This window comes from Rhyacophila brunnea, unplaced genomic scaffold, assembly GCF_057557595.1.
Source record: "Rhyacophila brunnea isolate RB1 unplaced genomic scaffold, BYU_Rbru_1.0 scaffold_58, whole genome shotgun sequence".
Taxonomy (NCBI): Eukaryota; Metazoa; Arthropoda; class Insecta; order Trichoptera; family Rhyacophilidae; genus Rhyacophila; species Rhyacophila brunnea.
The window spans coordinates 1,048,100-1,071,481 of record NW_028233255.1 but is presented as its reverse complement, the minus strand read 5'-3'; positions in this window follow the sequence as shown (position 1 = coordinate 1,071,481).

Here is a 23,382-nt window from a genome sequence, read left to right as displayed (position 1 = left end):
CTACTGATATAAAAGATTCTAATCTATATCTTGCAGTTCAAAAAACCAAGACTTGATTTTATTTGTAAATTATATACTTTTTGCTAGAGAACTCGTAGTATAGATGCAGATCACTATAATTATTTATTTTATCAACGATTTATTATAAAATTTGATAATATGTTTACGTTATAAAATAATCCCATTTCATGTGATAAAATCATGAAAAAACACTATTTTCAGTATTTATTAAATTTTTAGCTTTTTATACCATATAATTACATTTTTGCATCGAACAGCTTCCAAATCAGTTTTAAAAGATAAACAATAATAGTTAAATCTGATATTGTATTTACAAAGCATAAAAACAAGCTTTTCTAAATGTAAAGAATATTTTTACTTATTGAGATATTTTATTTTTCGTGCAGATTTTCTATCCCTCTAAACACATAATAGTGAATTTCTCTCGTACAGTTGGCGAAGAAAAGATTTTTAAAAATATAAACAACAAACCAATATGTTACGCATTACATATCTTTATTTTGAATTTTGGATTTAATTACAATTTATTTAAAATAATAGTGTGTCATAATATCGCTTTCAATGCAATAAATGCGCTATAAAATACAAATTAAAATCTAATGTATAAGATTTTTTAACGCGTAAGTCCAAACATCATAAAGTTATGTAATTTATCATTAAAAAAAATTCTTTAAATATTTATAAGTTCAAAAGTTAGGTAAAAATCTATTATTTTTAGTCTATATCAATGAAACGAACGTTAATTCTTAAAAGTAAAGCTTATAAACACTTGAAACTAGCTCTGAGGTCCTTGAGTATATCAGAAACACTTTTTTTTAAATTTCCATCGTTTAAATTTTTATCGGAGATAAAGCTTGTTTGTGTGCCTGTTTTTCTTTTATATGATCCGGTGTTCTTGTAAATATAATTTTTTTGCTTTCTTTATGCCTTGAAAATTTCATGTGTAATATCATAACCAAATAATTAAATTGCTCTAGTGAATTAGTATTTAGCTACATAAATCATATATAATTGAATAAATATAAACAACACATACTATTTTATTTTTTCTTAGGTTAATTTTCTTTCTATCGATTTTATTTATTTTATCGTGTTCAGCGTGTTGGGAATATTGCACATCTCTTTGATGCAACTTTTGACATCTTCTATTGACCTATCTTCATCAACTGCTTATCTTCTCTCAAATGAGTTGAGTTCAAGTTCTTGCGAAGTATGAGTGCTTGCATGTATGCTTATACTTCATCTAGGATTTTTAAACTCTTTACATTTTTTTATTATTATTTTGTGACCACCCTATCCCAAGTCATCACATATGGTATTATCCATGTTTTACATTTGAAAATTTAACCAAGTTCATTCGCCAAGATGACATATTATGAATATTTTTCATTTTCAACTTCAGTTAGGTTATCAAGGTTAGTTATATCTATTTCAATCAGCATACTCATATTTTCTTTTTTATCGTACGGAAAATATCAGGTCTATTTTGTTTGATTAAAATATCCGTTTTTATTCGGGCATCTGCTTTATTTCTGCATTTTCGTTTTCGCAGATCTCTTGTACTAGATAAGTTCTGATCTTTTTGGTTTTCTTGAAGTTGTATCGTCTTGATAGGAGGAAATGAAGACATCTTACTATTTCATTATGTCTTTGCGTGTAATCATGCCCTAACATTTTCTTGCATCTTGTTGCAAGGTGATCAATTGTTTTCATAGCTTCATTACAGTGTGGGCATTTTATCCTCTCGCCAAAAAACACATTTCTGTCTTAAATAAAACAGAATTTTCCTTCTTCACTTGGTTTAATGTTGCCATCTTTTATCCATCTTGATGATCCAACAATATCAACCATATCATTATCCTTAGCTTCAAAAAGTTTTTGGTGTAATGGTTTTTCTTTTATTTTACACAATAAACTTTCTTGCTGCTTTTTCTCCAGTGTTTCGGAGTCGGTGATATTAGCATGATATTTATTTTTAAGATATTCTTCAATTAGTGAGAGATGTGTCTTTTTATCTTTTTCTACTTTAAGAATCGCGGCCCTCCTCGGTAGGCTGTTTTTACTGTTTTCAAGCAGATATTTTAGCTGGTAGATCATCTTCTCAGCTTTAAATTCGATATTACATAGTCCACGTCCTAGTTATTTGTCTTTATATATAATCTTTGTTTATTACTAGGCTGGAGAAGAATGGAAAATTCGTTTAAAATATCTCTTATCTTATCATCAAGTGTGATGTATTCTATAGTTTTCAATTTAAATACGCCTATCTGGTAATATATGTGTGACGTCGCATGTTCATTAATTGCTTTAAATAAATTCCCGGCATTAAGTTTAGTCTTACATAAAATTCTTATTCGATTTAATATTTGTTCTGCAATTATATCTATAGTTTCTTGCTTTAGCTCCGTTTTGCTATTCTCAATTACCCCAAGATATTTATTTGCACCCGGGCCTTCTATTGATGTTGCTATATCTGCACATATTTCATGGTTAGTGGCAGATTTGTTGCTTTTTAAGGCCTACTTTATTAAAGAAGGTTAGTGTTTCGTCCGTAATGAGTTTAAGTGTTCTAGCTGTATTTGATATTAATTTACGGTCAACCTTGAAAAGTAGGTGATATGTTGTATATGAGTTTTCATCGTTCAATACACTTACCCCTGGAAAGCGTTCTTTTTATTTCTGCTTAGGGGACCAATACATAAAACGAATAAAAAAGGACATAGGATGTCTCCCTGTAGTATTCGCTTTTAAATTTTTTAGTTCATGATTTCTTCTCCATTAAACCTTAAATATATACTCCATTTACTTGTAATCTTTTTCATAAAAGACGCTTTCCACACTGGTATATCAAAATTTTACATACAACATGTGGTAAGTTATATTCTATTGTGTCAAATACTTATGAACGTCATTCCAAGTCGGTTAAAATGATTATAATGAATGTTATAAATCGCAATAATTATGATTGCTTGTTCTGTTGCTCTTTGAACGTGCCTTTTGTCCCTGAGTAATTTTCTGCAAAATATTCTCTTGTCTTATCTTCATACTGAATGATTTGTGACAGTTTTGTCGTTATTTAGAATCAATTATACATACATGTGATTGGTTTAAACTCAGATCTTATCTTGATGTTTTCTTTGGTATTTGATATGTCATACCTTAGTAAAACCATTCTTTCTGAAATTTAAATACAAAAAATTATCTGATATATGAACTTTTCGAGACTCGTCTTTTTTTTAATGAAGAAATAAAAGATTCCATCTGGTCCAGCAGCTTTCCAGTTTAACGTAGATTTTATTAAATCATCGAATTCAACTTCTGTTATGAAGCTTATGTTTTCCTGTATTTATACAGGTAGAAATGGGCATAGGTCATCGTCATAATTATTTTTGTTGTGATTTTCCGTTTTCTTTTCCCCGCATTTTTATAAAAAACATTTTGATTTGTATGATAGAAGCTTCGATTGTAGCAATTTTTTGCATGGTCAATCCTCTGTACGAAAGTCTTCTATTAAGCTCAATGCAGTTATTTTCTCTGAAAAGTCACATCTTTTTTTGTACTACTCTATTTTTTTTCTTATATATTGATCTTTTCTGTATATACATTATACATTGTTTTATATTATAATTCTCTGTCTAGGATCATGTCTCTGAATCTCATTTTTTTTCTTATTTTTTTTACATCCTCTTATTTCACTTCACTGCGTTTTTTTTTATATAATTCTAGTCTATCTCTTATTCTTTCCATGAACTCAATTTTTCAATTTTTTCCAAAATATATTGGCTGTCTTTTTTCGGTCTTGTTGTGAGGCGTTTGTAAGTCTATTGTGCGGTTTGTAGCAGTACTGCAACATCAGACATATTCTTGGGATTCTAGGTCGATGTGATTGTCCCAGTTTTTACATATATAGTTTAAAGAATATTGGTGTCATCTTTGTAGTATGTAATTTTTCTTGTTCTTTCAAATTCAACGAAACGATATTTGCCTTTTTTAAGCTTTCGTAAATTTCATCAAATTCCGTTCTACATAAGTCGACTCTTCTAGACTCTTCAATTCCAGAATGGGCTGGATCACTTAATTTTGCTCTTTTTGTGTTTTTGACGTTTTCGGCATCAAATCGTTTTACAACCGACTTCCTTCCATTTTCGTCTATAAATATTCTCATCGCTTTTCTTTTGAGTTCTTGTTGGGACAAGTTACATTGGAATTTTCTGTTGTAATATTTTTTGGTGTTTCTCCCATCCGAAGCGTGGCATACAATGAAAGCGTATTAGTATTGCCGCATAGGCATCCTGAACCCATTCATCCGAAGAAGATTCTGTTGCGGTAAAGATCTATTAAAATGTCAGATGTTAATTTTGTAATCAATAGGCTTGCGCATGTTTTAATGCCAACACGTCTTTTTTCTCGGTTACAGCCGCAGTTTCGCATGATTTGTCTTTATAGTGCTCTGCTTCGGATTTTTCTGTTTCACCCATCCCTTTAAACAACGCATAAATAATAATAATAAATTTTAAAAATTGAAATGTTCGGTTTTTATTTGATATTTTATTTCATGTATTTAAAATAAATATACATGAGTTATAATTTATTACGTGAGATGCATGTATTTTAACATAAAAAAAACAAAAATTAGAAAATATACGCGGTTTAAGGAGATTAATAATATATTAAAGCGAGAACAGCAAATTTATGCATAGGCAAAAATGTATAATAAAATATATTTTTTTAAATATTATGAAAATATTTTTCACAATTGTTTCATGATCTAGGAGACAAAAATTACATTACTTCAATCAATCTTAAAGTTTTACGCATAAAATAAAAAAAAAGAAATATTGGTTTTTTTTTTATTGCAAGTATAATGCCCCCTGTTTATTTTTTTGTATCATTAATGGCTTGCATATATTAAAATAAGAACAAAAATGATTTATTACAAATAAAGAGTTTATATATTATTAAAAAACTACAGCTGGTCATCAGTAAATGTATATTGTTTGCGTCTATCTGTCTTATTATTTATTTTGAGATTATAATGTTTTTTTATAGCGAAGATCCCTTTTGGCAGTGATATTCAATGTATAAAAATCAAATATCTAAATATTTGCATTTGCATAAAAATCGTAAAAAATAAATCTGGTACAAATTTTGAATATATTTTCTGACCTCGAATGATATTTTCCTCACAGGTTGGTATTGTATTTTTACTATTTAATAATTGTGCATGAAAAAAAACAACTATGTATAAAATATCAAACAAATTTAGTACAAAAAAGCCAATTTACGATATTTTTTAAGACAATTTGTAACATTTTATATGAAAAAAAATTTTTGACTTGTAATAGACGACTCTCGAAAAAAAATTAATAACTATTCGCTAATTCAGGATTCATTAATAACTCGTCAACTTGTATAAAACATAATAACAATTAAGAATTTTTTCTGTTTAACATTATATACTTGGATTTAGTTATAAATACATCTTCCCTAATATTTTTCTCTAAACTTGCATGAATTTTATGCAAATATTTTATATTACTAAAAGAATATATTTCAATCGCCCTAATTTTTTGCAACTTAAAAATAATATAAATTATTAAATGTGCGCGATGCGATTCGTACCACATTATCGCCTGCGATCCTGTTTGAGATTTTACGTTGATATGTTTTTTTTTATTTTTACCACTCGTAGCTTTTATAAAAATTTTGCACAAATCCTGCTGATAATGGATAAAAATAGAAAATTGGTCAATGAAATATATCAAAACACTGTTTTTCATGTGGCAAATAGTTTTATATATATAAAATTAGAGCGAAATGTACATTAAGTAAAATAAAGATGCAAATGTATAAATCGTATTTTATTGGATGAGGTTTAAGATAATAAAACAACAATAAAATACATAAAATAATATAAATTTTGCACCAACTACCCTAAAAATACATTATTTTTTATAAGGGTAATGTAAAACTGAAACTCACGTATAGGCATATATACACTACATAAACAGTTCAATCCGATTTTTTTCTAAAGGTTATATAGTAAAATTCGGTAAGTAACAAAATTGTATATTGATTTGAGAATTTATAAAATCCTCCAAATAAAAATATCAATTTTTATTTTTTATCAAGGTTATAACAATTTTATGTATATTTAGGCTGTATATTATATCTATGTTAACTAGCACTAGTTATTAGCGTAGTGTGTAATCAAATAATCTAATCTTATTTTATACATATAAGACACTCTTAATTTATACTACTTGCTTTTATGGCTATAATTATATACTTACTAAACTTAATTTATACATCCCTAACTAACTAAAGGTTTTATATCATTGTAATTATTTCAATTCGATCCATAAAATTAAATCGTGTAAATAAAACTAATGTCTTTTTAATGGTTGAAAAAAATTAAATGTAAAGGTTATACTTTTTTATGCCAAATTTATTTGATAAGGTTATGGTATAAGAATGTATGAAAAAAAGTTTGACTGAAAATAATTAACATTTCTAACGTTTAAATTTTTTTATACTTTATAAAAATAAAATTGATGTTTTCTGATAATGAAATAAATTCACTTTAAATATATTTAATGTTCCTTTTTTTTTATTGATTCGCCTGTTTTATTCATATATTATAACGTACAAAAGGTCAATGTAATCTATTTTTGTTTTTTATCTCACACTTTTTATACCAGAAAATTAGTATATAGTCTTGGAATCTTATAGCATTATTTTTCAAATTATAATGACCAGAATCACTCAAAAGTTAAATTACTTTTAAATGTATATAATTGGACAAATTTTTTTGATGAGAGGATTAGATGCATATATTGTATCGAATCGATGAAAACAAATGCTAACTTTGAAACAAGATGCAAGAAAATGCCAGTGCATGATTACACGCGAAGACACAATGAAAGTGTAAGATGTCTCAATTTCCTCCTATCAAGACGATAAAACTTCAAGAAAACCAAAAAGATCAGAACTCATCAGAACAGGAAATCTGTAAAAATTAAAATGTAGCAATAAAGGTTGATACCAGAAAAAAAACAGAAATTTTAACGAACAAAATGGACAGGATATTTCTTAAATACCAATAAAAAGGGAATATGATAACGTTGATTGAATAAGGCATAAATAGATTAAAAAATTTTACTGAGGTGGAAAATGTAAAATATAGAGAGATGACAACTTGTCAGATGAACTTGGTTCTATTTATTCATTAAAAACAGGAAACATACTATATGGGATGACTTAAGATGGGTTGGTTACAAAATTACATAAATTATATGTTAAAGAGTTAAAAAACCCAGACGAAGTAGAAAGATTCATAATAGCTTTAAAACGTCGCAAAGCACTTTAACTCATCATATTTGATAAAAAATAATGTTTATTATAGAAAAATTTAGTAAGGTGTAATAAGATGCTCTTACAAGTTATGATGGGTTCCCAATGGGCTAACTACGTCTAAATAGATAAAAAGAAAATTAACCCATAAATAAATAATATTGTACCGTCAGCTAGACTATGATTCATCATATGAAAAATATAAGAATAACAGATAAAATGCAATTTTGGGTTTTTATAACCTGTAAGACATAAATTTGAATTTTTTTTATCAGTAGAAATACCCTGCAAAAACGATTGAATTATATAGAACTAAATGTAACAAGAATTAAATTTTAAATATATCAGAAAAGATAAAGAATATATATATTCCCATAATCATTCTAATATGTCTGAATAAAAACATATCTTTATATAGCTGTGTTGATATGAATTCTAATTTTATTTATTATGATTAAGGGAATAGTTTACTAAAAATATGAATTACTCAGTTCAATATTATATGTATTTGACATAAATTAAAATGCATATTTAGTCCAATATGTATAAAAATATAAAAAATCACTACAGTAAAAGAGTTTTAAGCACAAATAGTGCTTTCATTATACAACAGATTTATAGAAATCATTTTAAACAAATAAAAAAAAAGTCGTTGTATAACATATAAAAAATAAAAAAATATAAAGTCGATTTTACATTCTTATAAAAATATAACGTTGTTTTTTTAAAATAAATCAATAAATATCTTCCATCATTTTTAGATGACTCTAATATATGATTTACATAATTAAAATAGCAAAAACTTTAAGGAGACGTAGTGAAGTGCTATAAGTATGTTAAGAAGTCAAATAAAGCGCTTGGATTAAAAAACTAAGCAACGCAGAAATTTGTAAAATAAAAAATATATTATTCAAATCCATGTCGTAAACATCAGGAAAAAGTTGAAAAGATCAGGGTCTATGTTTACTATCTACACCATCTCGATTCTTTATATACAAATCTACGATTAAATTTCAGAAATTAAAATTTAACATATGTTAATAGAATAATTAAGTGTGTTCCATATACATGATCGTTTGTAAAATAAATATTGCATTATATTACCAATTTCTATTTAAAAAAAGCAAATAGCACATTGTATCATAATATATATGTATAAACAGGTAAAACTGTATCAATAAATCATTATCAAAATTTAACGACCGTTTAATATCTTTTTGGTATCAGAAATATGCACCTTTCTTTTAATTTTAATAATGCAAGTTTGCATTTTTTCTGGTTTTATATTATCATATTTGCTCCGAAAAATAATGAAATAAAGACTTTATTTTTATTTGCAGGTTATAATTTCTGTCCCATAAAAAACATAACCAATTATACACATTTATAAATTCATCACATTATGCGTGAAATAAGCATTGGACTCTATATTGGTTAAATTTTGATCTGACATACTAACACAAATAATATATATTTTATAATACTCAAGCAGGAATAAAGAGGGCAGCATTATACGATCATTTAAACATAATTTGAGGCTTTTAACAAAAAAAATATGAATATATGTTAAATATCTTATAACTTATATAGATATGAGATTAATACCTTTTTATGCGGTATAATCAAGAGTCACCAATGATCACAAACAATATGTCCGTTAGTTATTACAAATATAATAAATATGGAATTATGGAGCAGAACAAGCAAAATTTTAATGATGCATCAAAAAAAAATTTAAAAATATATAGCCGATATTTTACAGAATAATAGGTGATTTGGGCATCTAAGGTTGAGGAAAGGATGATAGCATATATATGTAATTCACGCAGAATTAAATTTTTTACGCAAAACAGCAAGACTCATATTTTGATTTAATTATATAAAGTAGAAGACCACTTGAAATATCCTATAAGATATATTTAATATTTAAAAATATTTTTCTTTGCATTTTAAACTCCAATATGAATATAGTGAAATTTAGATTACTATATTTAGAGAAAAATTACATTTTTTTTATCTATAAATCATACAGCTTATCATTGTAGAAAGAGATTGAATAATTTTTTTATCTTAAGCACAAAGCAATATGTACTGTGACATATATGATAATAGTGAAATCACAGTCGCATACTTCTGGAAACTTGAAAAATTTAGATTCCAATCAGAGATAATTATATATAGTAAAATATTATACAATTTTGTTATATATATGAAATATTTGTTCGAATCTATAACAAAAAGTATTATGTGTATTTTGTTACATTTTAATATAAAAAAAATAGATATTTGGACGAAAATAAGCTTTTATGATATTTTTATCTACTTGTGTTAGTAATATGACCATAAATTAAAATTTTAAGATAGATATATGTCTAAAAAGGTAGAAATTATCATTTATGTGCCACGCTTGTCCTGATTTTATTATAACTGACTTAAGAAAATTATATAGAAGTGAAATTCACAAAATTGTTAAAACATTTGAGTGAATTAAATCTTATATGTATTTATGCAATACGTGTGTAATCTAGTTTTTGTTGATATTTAAGTATTAAACACGAGCGAAAAATATTTTTTTAGAGATAACTGTATGTGATTGTTGTATTATACTTTATGTGGCAAATATATAATTATATTAAAATCATTCGAAAGAACACTTTTTTAGGAGCAATGAACAATGCGTTTAAATTCAAATTCATTTCGTTAATTTTTTTTGTAATTTTATGACAGTTTTCCAATAGCATTCAACACAAAATGTTGTATACATTATTTTTAGATCTTTGTAATCACATTAAGCATTTAAATAATGATACAAAGTTGCAAAAACATAAAATTCTAAGATTTGAAACCTTTTTTTAATTAAAAACTGCTTCTGCCTTCTTAAAGTTATTTGAACACAAATACAGCTTGTTTAAAGCTTTTTCATGGGAAGGTTATTTTTAAAATGTATAAACCGATTTTTACTTAGAAAGAACCTAAGATTTCCAATATATTCTAGGACTTTGGATAAATATTTTGACTGTTAAACATCTTACAGACAGCCTTCGTGTTTCAAAGATCGCAATTTTTGTGATTTTGTAAAAAAGAAAATCACTTTAGAAATATACGTCTAATGTTAATTCTATAAGTATAACCATAAAAACTGTGATTTATCGGTAAACATTTGTATATTATTGTAAAATAAAACTGTATTATGACCAGATTTAAACGTCATAAACCACATAAACTTCGTATTTTTTATATAGTTGAGGGTTTGTAATAATACGATCCCAGAAAACCGGAATATATAAGTGTACTAAAAATCAGTTGTATAATTATCCTAAATATAAACTTATAAATACAATTTCTTAGATTTACATAAAATGTTTGTTAATATGATAATATTTTAGATAATTATAAAACTGATTTTTAGTACACTTATATTTGGCGTAAAAAATTCTAGCAATATACATATTAAAAATTTAATGAAGCGACATATAAATTTTTAATATATCCATCGTGTTACACAAAAAGAGTATAAATTTTGATATTATGATATTTCTTTACAACAACGAGTTTTTATAATCATACAAAATACATATTAACTTTTTTATATGCCATCGAACATGTAAGCACATAATGAACTATATAATAATCACATCTACAAAGATAAAAATTAGTTATAAGCCTTAATCTGGGATATCAGTAATATATTGGCAAGCAGTATTTTTTTATGCCAAACATAATATTCTAAAATATACGATATTTTATGTATAATAATTTTTTCAGATTAAAATGATGTATAAAAAAATTTTTATTTCTTACGGTCTCATCTATATTGCTATATGATATAAATAAATTATCTGTTCTTATAAAAGCATTAAATATATTTTGAACTTGATATATGATCTATAAAGCATATTAAAATAATATCTTTAAAAAATTACTCCAAATAAAAATAGAAATAATTGGTCAACGGCAAGGGTATTTATTTTTCGTTCACAAAACTATTTTATTATGATTTTTTATATATTTATAATGCTAATAAAGCCACTCGATGTATTAAAGATAGTATAGCGAATCTTGTTCGATGCACAATGCATTCATGATGAGAAAAATCTAAAAAGCATACACAAAAGAAAATTATAAAAAAACAATTTTAATATAACATTTTATCTAAAAATTGTTTTTAAAGATGTTGCAAGACTTGAATTTTAATATGTGTGAGACGGAGAGCAGTTCATAAATACTGATAGAGAAGAACATCATAAGGTGTTACAAGGAGCCGTGAAATATTCCGAAGGGCTGACTATGCCTTAAAAGATATTATTTATCAAAAAAATAAGGCAACAACGAAAAAAAGCATAAAGCGGATAATTTTTATTATAGAGTAATATCTACATAGAAATAAAAACCACATTATCGTAATTGTTGCTAGCATTATTTAAAGATAAAATTCACAGATGAAAATAAAAGCAAACGCATAAAATGGTACTAAAAGTAAACATATGGATTTGAAGTACAATAATTAATCCTTAATGAAAAAGCACGATATGTAATGTAAATATACTTTAGATCATAACCTGTTAGTAGATCGGCGCTATATTTTACGTAATAGACACTAGATTTTGTTCTGATTCTTTATATATAAGATTTAGCAGCTAGAAAGACCATATATTCATTTCCTATACTATGTATACGAGTATGGACTTTTAACCACATTTTAATAATTTTATAAAATTCAGAAAGAAACTCACATATAATGCATACAACAATTTTATGATACAATACGATACCAGTTTTTGCAAGAACCAAACTAATTTATATCGTAAAGTTGCTATTTTGATAGTTGTTTCTCGTTATAAACATGATATTCATATTTGCTAAATATAATAAAAGTGTTTTTTTCCAACACTTTTCTAGTAATTCTGCCACATTATGATGTGAAGTGTCGCCATATAAGATGCATAAAGTATTTTTTGGATTTTTTATACAAAATCAAATCTTATTAAACTCAATGTTTTACATCTTACTACAGTAGCAAATTTTATTGTCTTAAAATATAAAAGAAATTCGATCTTTTTATTTCTATTAGAAAAATAACTGGCGAGCTCTATGCGATTATTTATATTATAAATTACTTTGGTTATAGAACACTATAATTTTTGATATAAAAAAAAAATGTTTCTAAGAAATATAGAAAAATTAAAGTAAAACTTATAATTCTAAGAACAAATTTATTAAAAAAGATTATAAATCATTTTGATTTTAAAGTTCTCACACGTGAGAAACCAGTTAAAACTCAATAAAGAAATATAATATGATTTTTTTATTGTGTTTTTCGTCTCTTAGAACTTAATCAAAGAATAACTTTTAAATTTACATAATTAGGGTAAGTGCTATTTAATAGATATAAGTGTCGATTTTGATAAGAAATGTTGGTTTTAAATTCATCCGTTTTTGACTTAAATTTTTTCTTCTAACGTATATTGATGTGTTAAGAAAGTATATCTGGGTATAGAAAGTAATATCACGATTTTTATTTCTATTTAAAAATTTCAATTACTTTAAACTTTAGACAAAATTGCAGTATCAAGCCAAAAATAAGCAAGAAAAATTATTCAAAAATGATAAAACACATTTTTGCTACGCAAAAGTCATAAATTCATGTTTTTTGTATATGTTTGTGCAAAAGTGAATTTACTTTTTTCCGCCTTAACTTTTTTTTTTGTTGAGAATCGAATGTTCTGATATTTTATGCAAGAAGATATATATAATATACAAGTATAATCTTATTATTTTGCGGCATTATTTGGCATATCAGCTATAAAATAATGTTTTGGAAATGTGTAATTAAAATTATATTTATTGTGTAAAGAACCCAATTCCATGTATAAACTGTGTACTTGTATAGCTAAACGCTGTATTTATAATTGTATGAACGGCGTTTAGCAATTACAGCTGGACGAAAAATGTCATCGTTAAATTGAGAGTTTTTTTTCTCGAAAATACGTAATTAAAGGTACAATGCCAAAATTGAAAACTTTCATACGAATTGTTGAAAAAATAATCAAATGTATTTTATCTTCAGCTGTTATAGAATATATATTTGCTTTTATACACATTAAGTGGGCTCATATTAACCGCTACTTACGAAAACTCATGAAAAAGATTATAATGATAAAACAACGCTTATACTAGGATATTTAAAACTCGAAAATCCAAACTAAAGATGCTAACGCTTTGGGTTTTTTTAGTTTATAAAACCGATATCAATGAAACTCGCGCTATAATAAATAAAAGTTTAAGATTTTTTTTTGCACGTAAAAAAGATATGTTTTTATTTTTAATTTTCTTATTTTATATTTACTATTACAAATGTCGAGTTATAAAAGAAATTTCGCCACATCCGAAGGACTAAAAGAACAAAAATATATTTTCGGGATTGTAAGCAACAAGAATTTATCTGCTATTAAAAAACATATTTTGTAATTTTGATATATTGAAGGTTTGCAAATAAGGCAAAAATTGATAGTCGTCAAGTTTAATTTGCAAAACTAGGGTAAAATCTTTATGTTTTTTATGTCCATTCTAAATGACCATAAAATTTTTTAATTACTTTAAAAGTAGTGAGAGTATGTTTGGTTAAAGGATTAAAAGCTAAAAAAAGTTAGACTCTAAATTTTGAAAAATATAACCATGTTTTTTTTGCATCTTATGGATCCCTTTATTAATAGAATTGCAAAATATATTTTTTCTATCAGTTCGCGTAAATAACTATATATGAACACATTTTTATTATCAAATCTATATAAAACATATTTTTATACATGTTTCACGTCATATTTTTATTTTTAATTTCGAACCCATATGTCAGTTAAACCTAAACATAAAGATTACATACTTAAAAGTTTTCGATTTACATGTAGTGTAACGCCGGGAAAAAAAATACTTGATAATAAAATTTATATTTAAAATGTAACTATTATCAATTTAAAACACCACCTTTATGATTTTAATCACATACTTTTTACATACTGATAATAAAAAAAATTAATATAGAAAAATATAATGTAATATCACATTATTTTGAAATAAATTATCTGATTTGCAATGTATAATATTTAGGAAAATGATTCTATATCAATAAATGTATTTTGTATGTTTGTTACTTTATGCCAGACTATCATTTCTAAACAAAAAAAAACGTATAAATAGTTTTAGCAACTCTAAGCCTTAAATATTTCGGTTCATTTATATATAAGCGGATAGTTTATTTTTGATTTAAAAATTTATAAAAAAATAACAATGCATTTAAATCATTTGACAGGGTTATTGCCAAGATTTTTAACACACCAATGTGCTTGATCGTATTTTTTATGCAAAAAAAAATGATTATAAACATGTATGAATGTAAATTTAGAATCTTGAAAAGCTAAGAATAATGATATGGTTGCTATTGTTGGATCATCAAGATGGATAAAAGATGGGAACATATAACCAAGTGAAGAAGGAAAATTCTATTTTATTCAAGACAGAAATGTGTTTTTCGCTGAGAGGATAATAAGCCCACACTGTAATGAAGCTATGAAAACAATTGATCACCTTGCAACAAGATGCAAGAACATATTAAGGCATGATTATACACGAAGACAAAATGAAATATTTAATTGTCTATATTCTCTTATCAAGACGATGAAATTACAAGAAAACCAAAAAGATCAGAACTCACTCAGTACAAGAGATCTGCGAAAACGAAAACGCAGAAATAAAAGTTGATACATGATTAAAAACGGATATTATAATCAAACAAAATAGACCTGATATTTTTCTATACAATAAAAAAGAAAATATGATTACGCTGATCGAAATAGGCATAACGAGCCTTGATAACTTGACTGAAGTTGAGAATTAAAAATATAGGAAGTATGACATCTTGGCAAATGAACTTAGTTTAATTTACATACAAAACAAGAATAATACCATATGTGATGACTTGGGATGAGGTGGTCACAAAATATCATAGAAAAATATGTTAATGAGATAAAAATCCCGGGCGAAGAAGAAGCATACATGCAAGCTCTCACACTCCGCAAGACACTTGAACATATCATATTTGAAGGAAGAAGAGCAGTTGATGAAGATAGATCAGAGGAAGGTGTCGAAAGATGCATCAAAGAGTTGTGCAATATTTCCAACACGCCGAACACGTCTAAATAGATAAAATCGAAAAAAAAAACTTAACCGATAAATAAATAAGAATAAACTCGTTTTTTTGAAGCTTCACTTCTACTATAAATTCCGTATGCATATACAAGAGTATTATACCAATGGATTTATATCTTTATAAAGCCTTGTGATAGCAGAAGATTTATAATTGTGTGATTTTTATTATTAAGGCACATATTATACTTTAGTAACGTTATAAAATATATTTCTTATATATTATCTATATACTTGCAGTTTTTTCGAGTATAAATAACAGTTTTTTTAACTCTCTTTATATTTTTTCTTTTACACGGCTCGTAATATTTAAACGCTTATTACCATCATTGTAATGAAATCTCTTATTACAGTATCTTAAATCAGTGATTGTATATTGCCTTTATATCGTCTAGTACATTATGTTTACTTAAGTTAAAAGATTCCCTTACTACAATTTTGTACGTTATGAGCTTTGTGGTACTTTTATACGGCTCTTTAATCTTCATTCATTATAAAAATACATTAAATCACATTTTACTGACCATTAATCTATATTTATGCAAAAAACGATCTATGTTTTTTTTACATATGGATTATAAGTTCGGTATAGAACTTAAGATAATAACAGCCAATTCACTATGAATAACAACGATTTCATGACATAAGAATACGTTTTAAAATTTTTCGGATCCTCGTTAAGCATTATTTTTTGCAATTTTACATACATTATTTAATATATAAGTAATAAAACACATGTATAATTTGATATTATAGAAAATTTTTTATTATGAATTTTCAAGCCGATAAGTTCTCCCAAAATACAAAAGAAATATTGTTTCTTCCTATACATGACGAGGTAAAATTTGCGCTCAATTCACTTATTCTGTTGATGACTAAAAGTTCTAGGGCTGAATCTTTCTGATATTTCAAATCCATCAAATATCTTCTTATTTTTTCATCATATTCATTTTTCGTTAGAAATAGAAGGGCAATCCGATCATTATCATTTTCCAAAAAAGCAGTGATGTCACAATTAGGATAATTTGCATTACAAATTTGTTTCTTTTTGACAAGGAAATTATTATCCATAACCAAGTCGAAACTTCCATTGCATAAATCATATTTTAAGTTGGAAATATCAAGAACACTGGCATTTTCAATATTTGCCATTTTATTCCTAAAATATATTATGTTTGAACTAAGTTCACTTATAGTTTTCATTTTTGCATAATGAATATAATCATTCAGATTGCTTTTCAATTCTAAGCGTATCTGGTTGGCATTCCCTAGAAATAATTCAATTTCTGGATGGTAGTTATGACGATATATCAGATTATTATCTTCGGCTCTATATGGCACATCTGGAGCAAAGTATTCGAATTTTTTGTAATTATTCCTAAGACAACTTTTTATTGAAGGATTATCGCCTTTGTAATATTGATTTTCAAATAACTCAAGTTCAAAAATAAGTCCTTTATTATCCTTATCGAGGTTATCCCATGTGATATATGACCAATCCAGTTCATTTTCATCTACATCGTCCTTACAACATTGAATTGTATTCTTATAAACATCTTTGTTTAAATTAACTTTAATATCTTCATCTTTACTTTCGCTGACTAGGACAATATCATTTTCATTCGATTCGGTTTTTTCATACTTTTCTCGTCCTTTTTTTAAAGCATCTAATACATATGCTATTGCGTCTTGATTATTGCAGTAAGAATTTCCATATGAGTTGACCGCAGGACAGAAAGGAAATGATCCCATATAATTGTTTATACTAGATGTAATCGGATTGGTCAATGCCATATGTGCAAAATAAAATGTAGAAAAAACAAAAACAAAATTCATCTAAGGATGGATTTAGTACACTATAAATACCTAGATGTCAAAAAAGTATTTTCCTGAATTGTGCAAAATGTTGATAACATGTCAAAGATATTTACCAAATGTCTATAAAATATATATTGCCAATATTTCAAAAAAGTATTCACCTGTCAACAATATAATATCATTTGTTTCAAAAAGATTTATGTTACGAATTTAATGAAATTTGTGATTTTAATAAGATTTAAAACTTTAATAAGATAAAATACTGTAATAAGATTAAATACTTTATATTTATTTATGGGTATATTTTCGGAATTTCTATTAAGACGTGGTCAGCACATTGGGAACGCTTCATATTTTTTAGAGCATCTTACAACACCTTTTAATTATTCTTTACCATCAAACCTTTTTCTTTTCCATATGAGATATCTGTTAAAGTGTCTTGCGGAGTGTGTGAGCTTGCATGTATGCTGATGCTTCGTTTAAATTTTTAACTCCTTAAGAAGTGGAAAATATAATCTAAATTGAAGCTTCAAAAATATATATTTAAATTTTCGGAATAAGATAGAAGTCAAATTTGTCATATCATTTTTGTATTTTTTTTTAATACGCCAACCGAAATATGTTTAAAACAATTTTATTGAAATTTCTAGCCCCATAAGGACAAATTATTCAACTAAGAAATACTTCAAATTCAGTTTTAACCTTTCCCTTAAGATAGGATTCTTTTGTGTGTATAAGAGATTGATTTCAAATTCATGTTGTTATTAAAATCTTTTCTAACAGGTTATGTATAGTAATCTTACAGAAAGTATCAAAATTTAAATGATCTCTCCTTTAATTCTATAATAATCACAAGATTCTAAATTTAGAAGATTGAAATGCAAAAGGCGCATTTATCAACCATTTCTATAAATATTTTATAAACCGCGTGATTTTCTTTTGTAAAAGTACATTATGATCATTGTATTGAGATTACCAAAAAATTCACATAAATATTCCTAAAATGTATTATAAAGCTTTCAAATTCAAAGAAAGCAATATAACTAGATATTAATTTCAATATTATATATCTATCCCTTCTTGCTTACATAAAATAATAAAGACTTTTGATAAGCTAATGCTTTCATGGGGATTATTTATTAACTTGATTTTGTTTTTAAAATTTCTTTTATTATACTTTCATATTTACACATTCGCATGTATTAAATGTGGGAAATTGCTATCAAATCTTATAATAAAACAATCGGTTAATTCCGGATTTCAAATTGTCGCATCTTTAAAGAATATTGAGAGATCACCACTTTATATGTCCTAAAGCGAATATATATAAGATTACAAGGAAATATCCATACAATATCACATGCTAAATATGCTTTGAATTATAAATTTTATTAGATTTAGAGCCAAACACACGAGCTCCTACACACCCAAGACACATGAATTCATCGCGTTTGCAAGTAGAAGCTGTTAAAAAGCCTAAACATAGAAGAAGATAAATTGACATTAAAAAATTTTTAAAAATTTAGTAAATAGGTCACAGTAATGTAGAAATAACGTATTGGTGGATAAATGCCCATAAAAAAAGGTTTTATCGTTTTCAAAATCGTAGTTTTGCCTTCTGTAATGAATTTATTACCATTTATTTATATTTTAAAGTACGATAAGAATAACTTTTTGGTTTTTACTGTTATGTAGATTATAAATAAATTTGGTTTTACTATTTAGTGATATTATAGACTCAAATAGGGCTATTAAGAGAAATATATACTGCTAGTATATTTGGCAACATCAATTATCAACATAGTATAATAAACCATATCCCGCTATATATTTGCAAACCTATATCAGCAAAGACTTAATATTAGATTTAATCTCATAATTTCATTTCTGGAAAATTAAATTGGCCAAAAACAATATGAAGAACATCAAAAAATATGCCTAAGCAGTTTTTTTATGATTAAGGTATAGTTTGTGCTTGTGAGTTTTTCACTATCACTTGCATATTTAAAAATATGTCTAATATTCTAATTACTCTATGAATTTTTGTTCATGATATAGCTAAAAAAAATATTTTATATCAAACTGATATATTACATTAGCTTTGCATTTGTAAGTTTAAATAGATAAAATAAAAAATTTATTTCTTATTGATGAGTGTATATCTACTGAATTATATAAACTTGATGGTTTTAACATTTATAGTCAAGATATCGTGATTCATATTTTGCTCTAGTATTCAGCACTGCTGATTTTTTTAAAAAATTTTGTTTGTGAATCATTAATGGATTCTTACATGCTGATTTATACTTGCTCAAATGCACAGGATCAAGTTCATTTTTAGAAATAAATCGATTTCCAATATTCTAGATATATGACAGCTCCAAAAAAAATCAAAAAATAACATAAAGGTATATTATGCTTTTTACGCGGATGTTAGAGGTTTAAAATGCATCAGAAAATTCATTATAAGATAAAAAGTATATATTTAACTGCATTTCCAAAATGTTTCATTGCGTTAGATATAAATTATATGTTAGATTACAACATATATTTTATTTATAGGAAAATTTCATTTTTAGCCTGTAAAACTTATTCAAACAAAACCTTTAATGCCTTTTAAATCGGAATTGTTAATAATCTTTTGGACTTCTCATATATGGAATCCTCTCAATTACACTTTCTTCTTTACAGGCATATTAGTTCAAGTGTCTTCCTCATTACTAATATTTGTGCCTTCGTTTCTCTTCTGTCGACATCTCTAACTCCTTAATTACAGACTTGTGGTATTTTACATTCCATATCTTCGCAATACATGAATTTTTTATTGTGTAATATATAATTGCACTATTTTAATCAGATCACAATGAATAAATTTTTGTTTTTTATTATTCGGTCTTTTGTTATCAAAAATATATAGTAGATTTACTGCTAGTTATTTAGAAATAATATATTAAGGTGGTGAAAATATCAGAGAAATTAGATGCATTTTTACGTGCTAATACACTTTGAAAATTATTTAAACGTTTAATTGGTGAAGGAAGCAGAGCTTTGTTAAGAATAGAGCAGAGTGTGATTTCATGTGGCACATTATGGAGTCTTAAAATATTTCTAATTAGCAAACTACGTTTTACATAAAAGAATAGACGTGTTTACAAATTTTAAGACATAAATAAGATTAATGTTATTTAGAATATGACAAAATGCATGAGCAGGATAGAATTAGATTATTAACGTATTTGTTATTTCTAAACATTACAAAAAGAAATTTATTTTGGTTTTGAGATCCGATTAAACTTTCATAATAAATTATATTTTTTTTACCTCCTAATTCGCTTCGTTTATTAATTTTCTTATTTATCAATACGACAGATTTTTAAGTTGAATTTAAATTACCCCCATAATGTCACAAAAATTAGCATCAGCTGATTTAAAGGCCCAAACCATCCCACAACTTCTCGAAACACTAAAGACAGAGAAAGTATGTCTTTAAAGTTAATGTCAGCAAAAATCAAGCACTACCGTAAAGCCTTCCGAAATTAAAAACGAGAAGAAAAACATTACAAGAGTAATGAATGAGATACGTGAGAAAAGGTTAGTTGAAGCTATTGAAAAATATAAATCCGCTAAAAAATTGTCAAACGATTTGAGACCGAAGCATTTAACACGATCTCAGAGGCTTGAACTTACACGAAACCAAAAGCTATCACAGGTCTGGGGTCAAAGAATGCGTGAAATGAAATACAAGAAAGTTTATTGTTCTTATGCAGAGTAAAGCTTTTTATATAATTTAAATACTTTAAAAACATAGGTTTCGATCTTTTTTATTACAAAAAAAATTATTTATTTACAATTTATTTTAATACCTTTCTTAAAACAGTTTAATCTATATATATATGATATATTTTGATAACTTTTACTCGAACAAATTCAACTAAATAAATTTCATTTCGATCTTTATTTGCAAACAAATTCATTTAAATAAGATTTATTTCGATACCTTTTTTTTAAAACAAATCAATTTTATATGCGATTTATTTCAGTAGCTTTTATTAAAACAAATTACTTATCTAAGATTTATTTTTATATTTTATATTAAAACAAATATATTTATATACGATTAATCGGATATTTTTTTAAACAAATAAATTTATTTCTATTTTATTTGGATATTTTTAGTAAGCTTATTTTAAACTAGATTTTAAAATATATGTTTAGCTGATAAATTAGTAAAACCTTTTATAAATATAAGGAAGATTCTTAAAATTCTTTTTGTAAGGTTTCAATAAGTAATTTATAAAGATTCATTTTAGGTTTTTGATGTAAATTTTAAATCTATTTAATAGTTTAAAATGGGAAGGGTTTTAACATTTTTAGTAATCTCTACACTTATTTTAAAACATGACCTAATTTTTTGTTTATAAATGATAGACTTCTAAATTTGAAATGCCATTAATATACAAGTGCAAGATAAAAATCATCCCATATGTTATAACTTGAGACGAGGTGGCGACACTGTATCATAAAACGTGCTAGTAGGAACTCGAAGTCACAAACCAGAACGTTTCATATGAGCAAACATAGGGATTCAAAAAACCCAAGGATTTATAGATCTCGAAACGAGGAGAGGAGTTGAAGAGTACTTCAAAGGGGATAAGATAGCATAAATTATAAAAATGCTGTGCACACGAGAAATCAAACATGTTGTGCTCATGAAGAAAAACTAAAATCATAGCAATAAATTTAGTACCTTTATGAAATATATATTCTAAATTAGAATTTCTACGCCACGAATTTATTTATACCAGGCTCTAGTATAATTTATACTACTATTTTGTATTTATTGGCTATGTTCCTTCTTTTCAAGAATTCCATCTACTGTGATGTAGACAGCCAATTAGGAATATTGAACAACTTTAGATGCATCTTTTAATGCCTCCCCCAGATCTTTCTTCGTCAAATACCCTTATTCTGTCAAATATTATGAGTTCGAGTGTCTTGCGAAGCGTATGAGCGTGCATGTGGCTTCCACTTTATATGATATTTTAACTCCTTAGCATATTTTTATTAATTTTGTGGCCACCCAATCCCAAGTTATTACATAAGGTATTATCTTTGTTTTATGTTTGTGTATTAAATCAAGTTGTTTCGCCAAGATGACATACTTTTAATATTTTTCATACTCCACTTCAGTATAATCGTCAAAGCATGTTATGTCTATTTCAATCAACGTAATCATATTTCCTTTTTTATCGTATAAAGAAATTTCAGGCTTATTTTGATTGATTTATATGTCTGTTTTTTTTCTGTTATCAACCTTTATTTCTACATTTTCGTTTTCGCTGATCTCTTGTACTGAGTGAGTCTTGATTTTTTTTTGGTTTTCTTAAATCTGTATCGTCTTGAAAGGTGACAATAGCGTAGTCATTGGATTTTATTATGCCTTCGTGTGTAATATTGTGCACATTTAGTATATTTTCGTTGCAAGATGGTCGATTATTTTCATGATTTGATTACAATGTGAAGATTTTATGTCCTCACCGAGAATCTCATTCCTGTCTTGATAAAAACAGAGTTTCTTTCTTGACTTGGTTTAAAAATTCCGTCAACTACTCATCTTGATGATCCAACAACATCAACCACATCATTATTATTGGTTGCAAATTTTTTTGGTGTATTGTTTTTGCCTTTATTTTACCCAATAGACTTTCTTCAGAATTTTTCTTCAATGCATCGGAAATGGTGATATTGGCATGATATTTTACTTATGATATTATTATATGGTGAGAGATGTTTCTTGTAATCTTTTTCTACTTTAAATATTCAGCTTCCTCTGTGAACTGTTTTTACTTGTTAAAGCCAATTTTTTATCTGGTAGATCATCTTCTCAGCTTCTTAACCTGTATAAAATTTTCCACGTCTGTGTTCATTTCTCTGCGTATATAATGTTTGTTTATTACTAGGCTGATGTGAATAACAAACACATTTAAAATA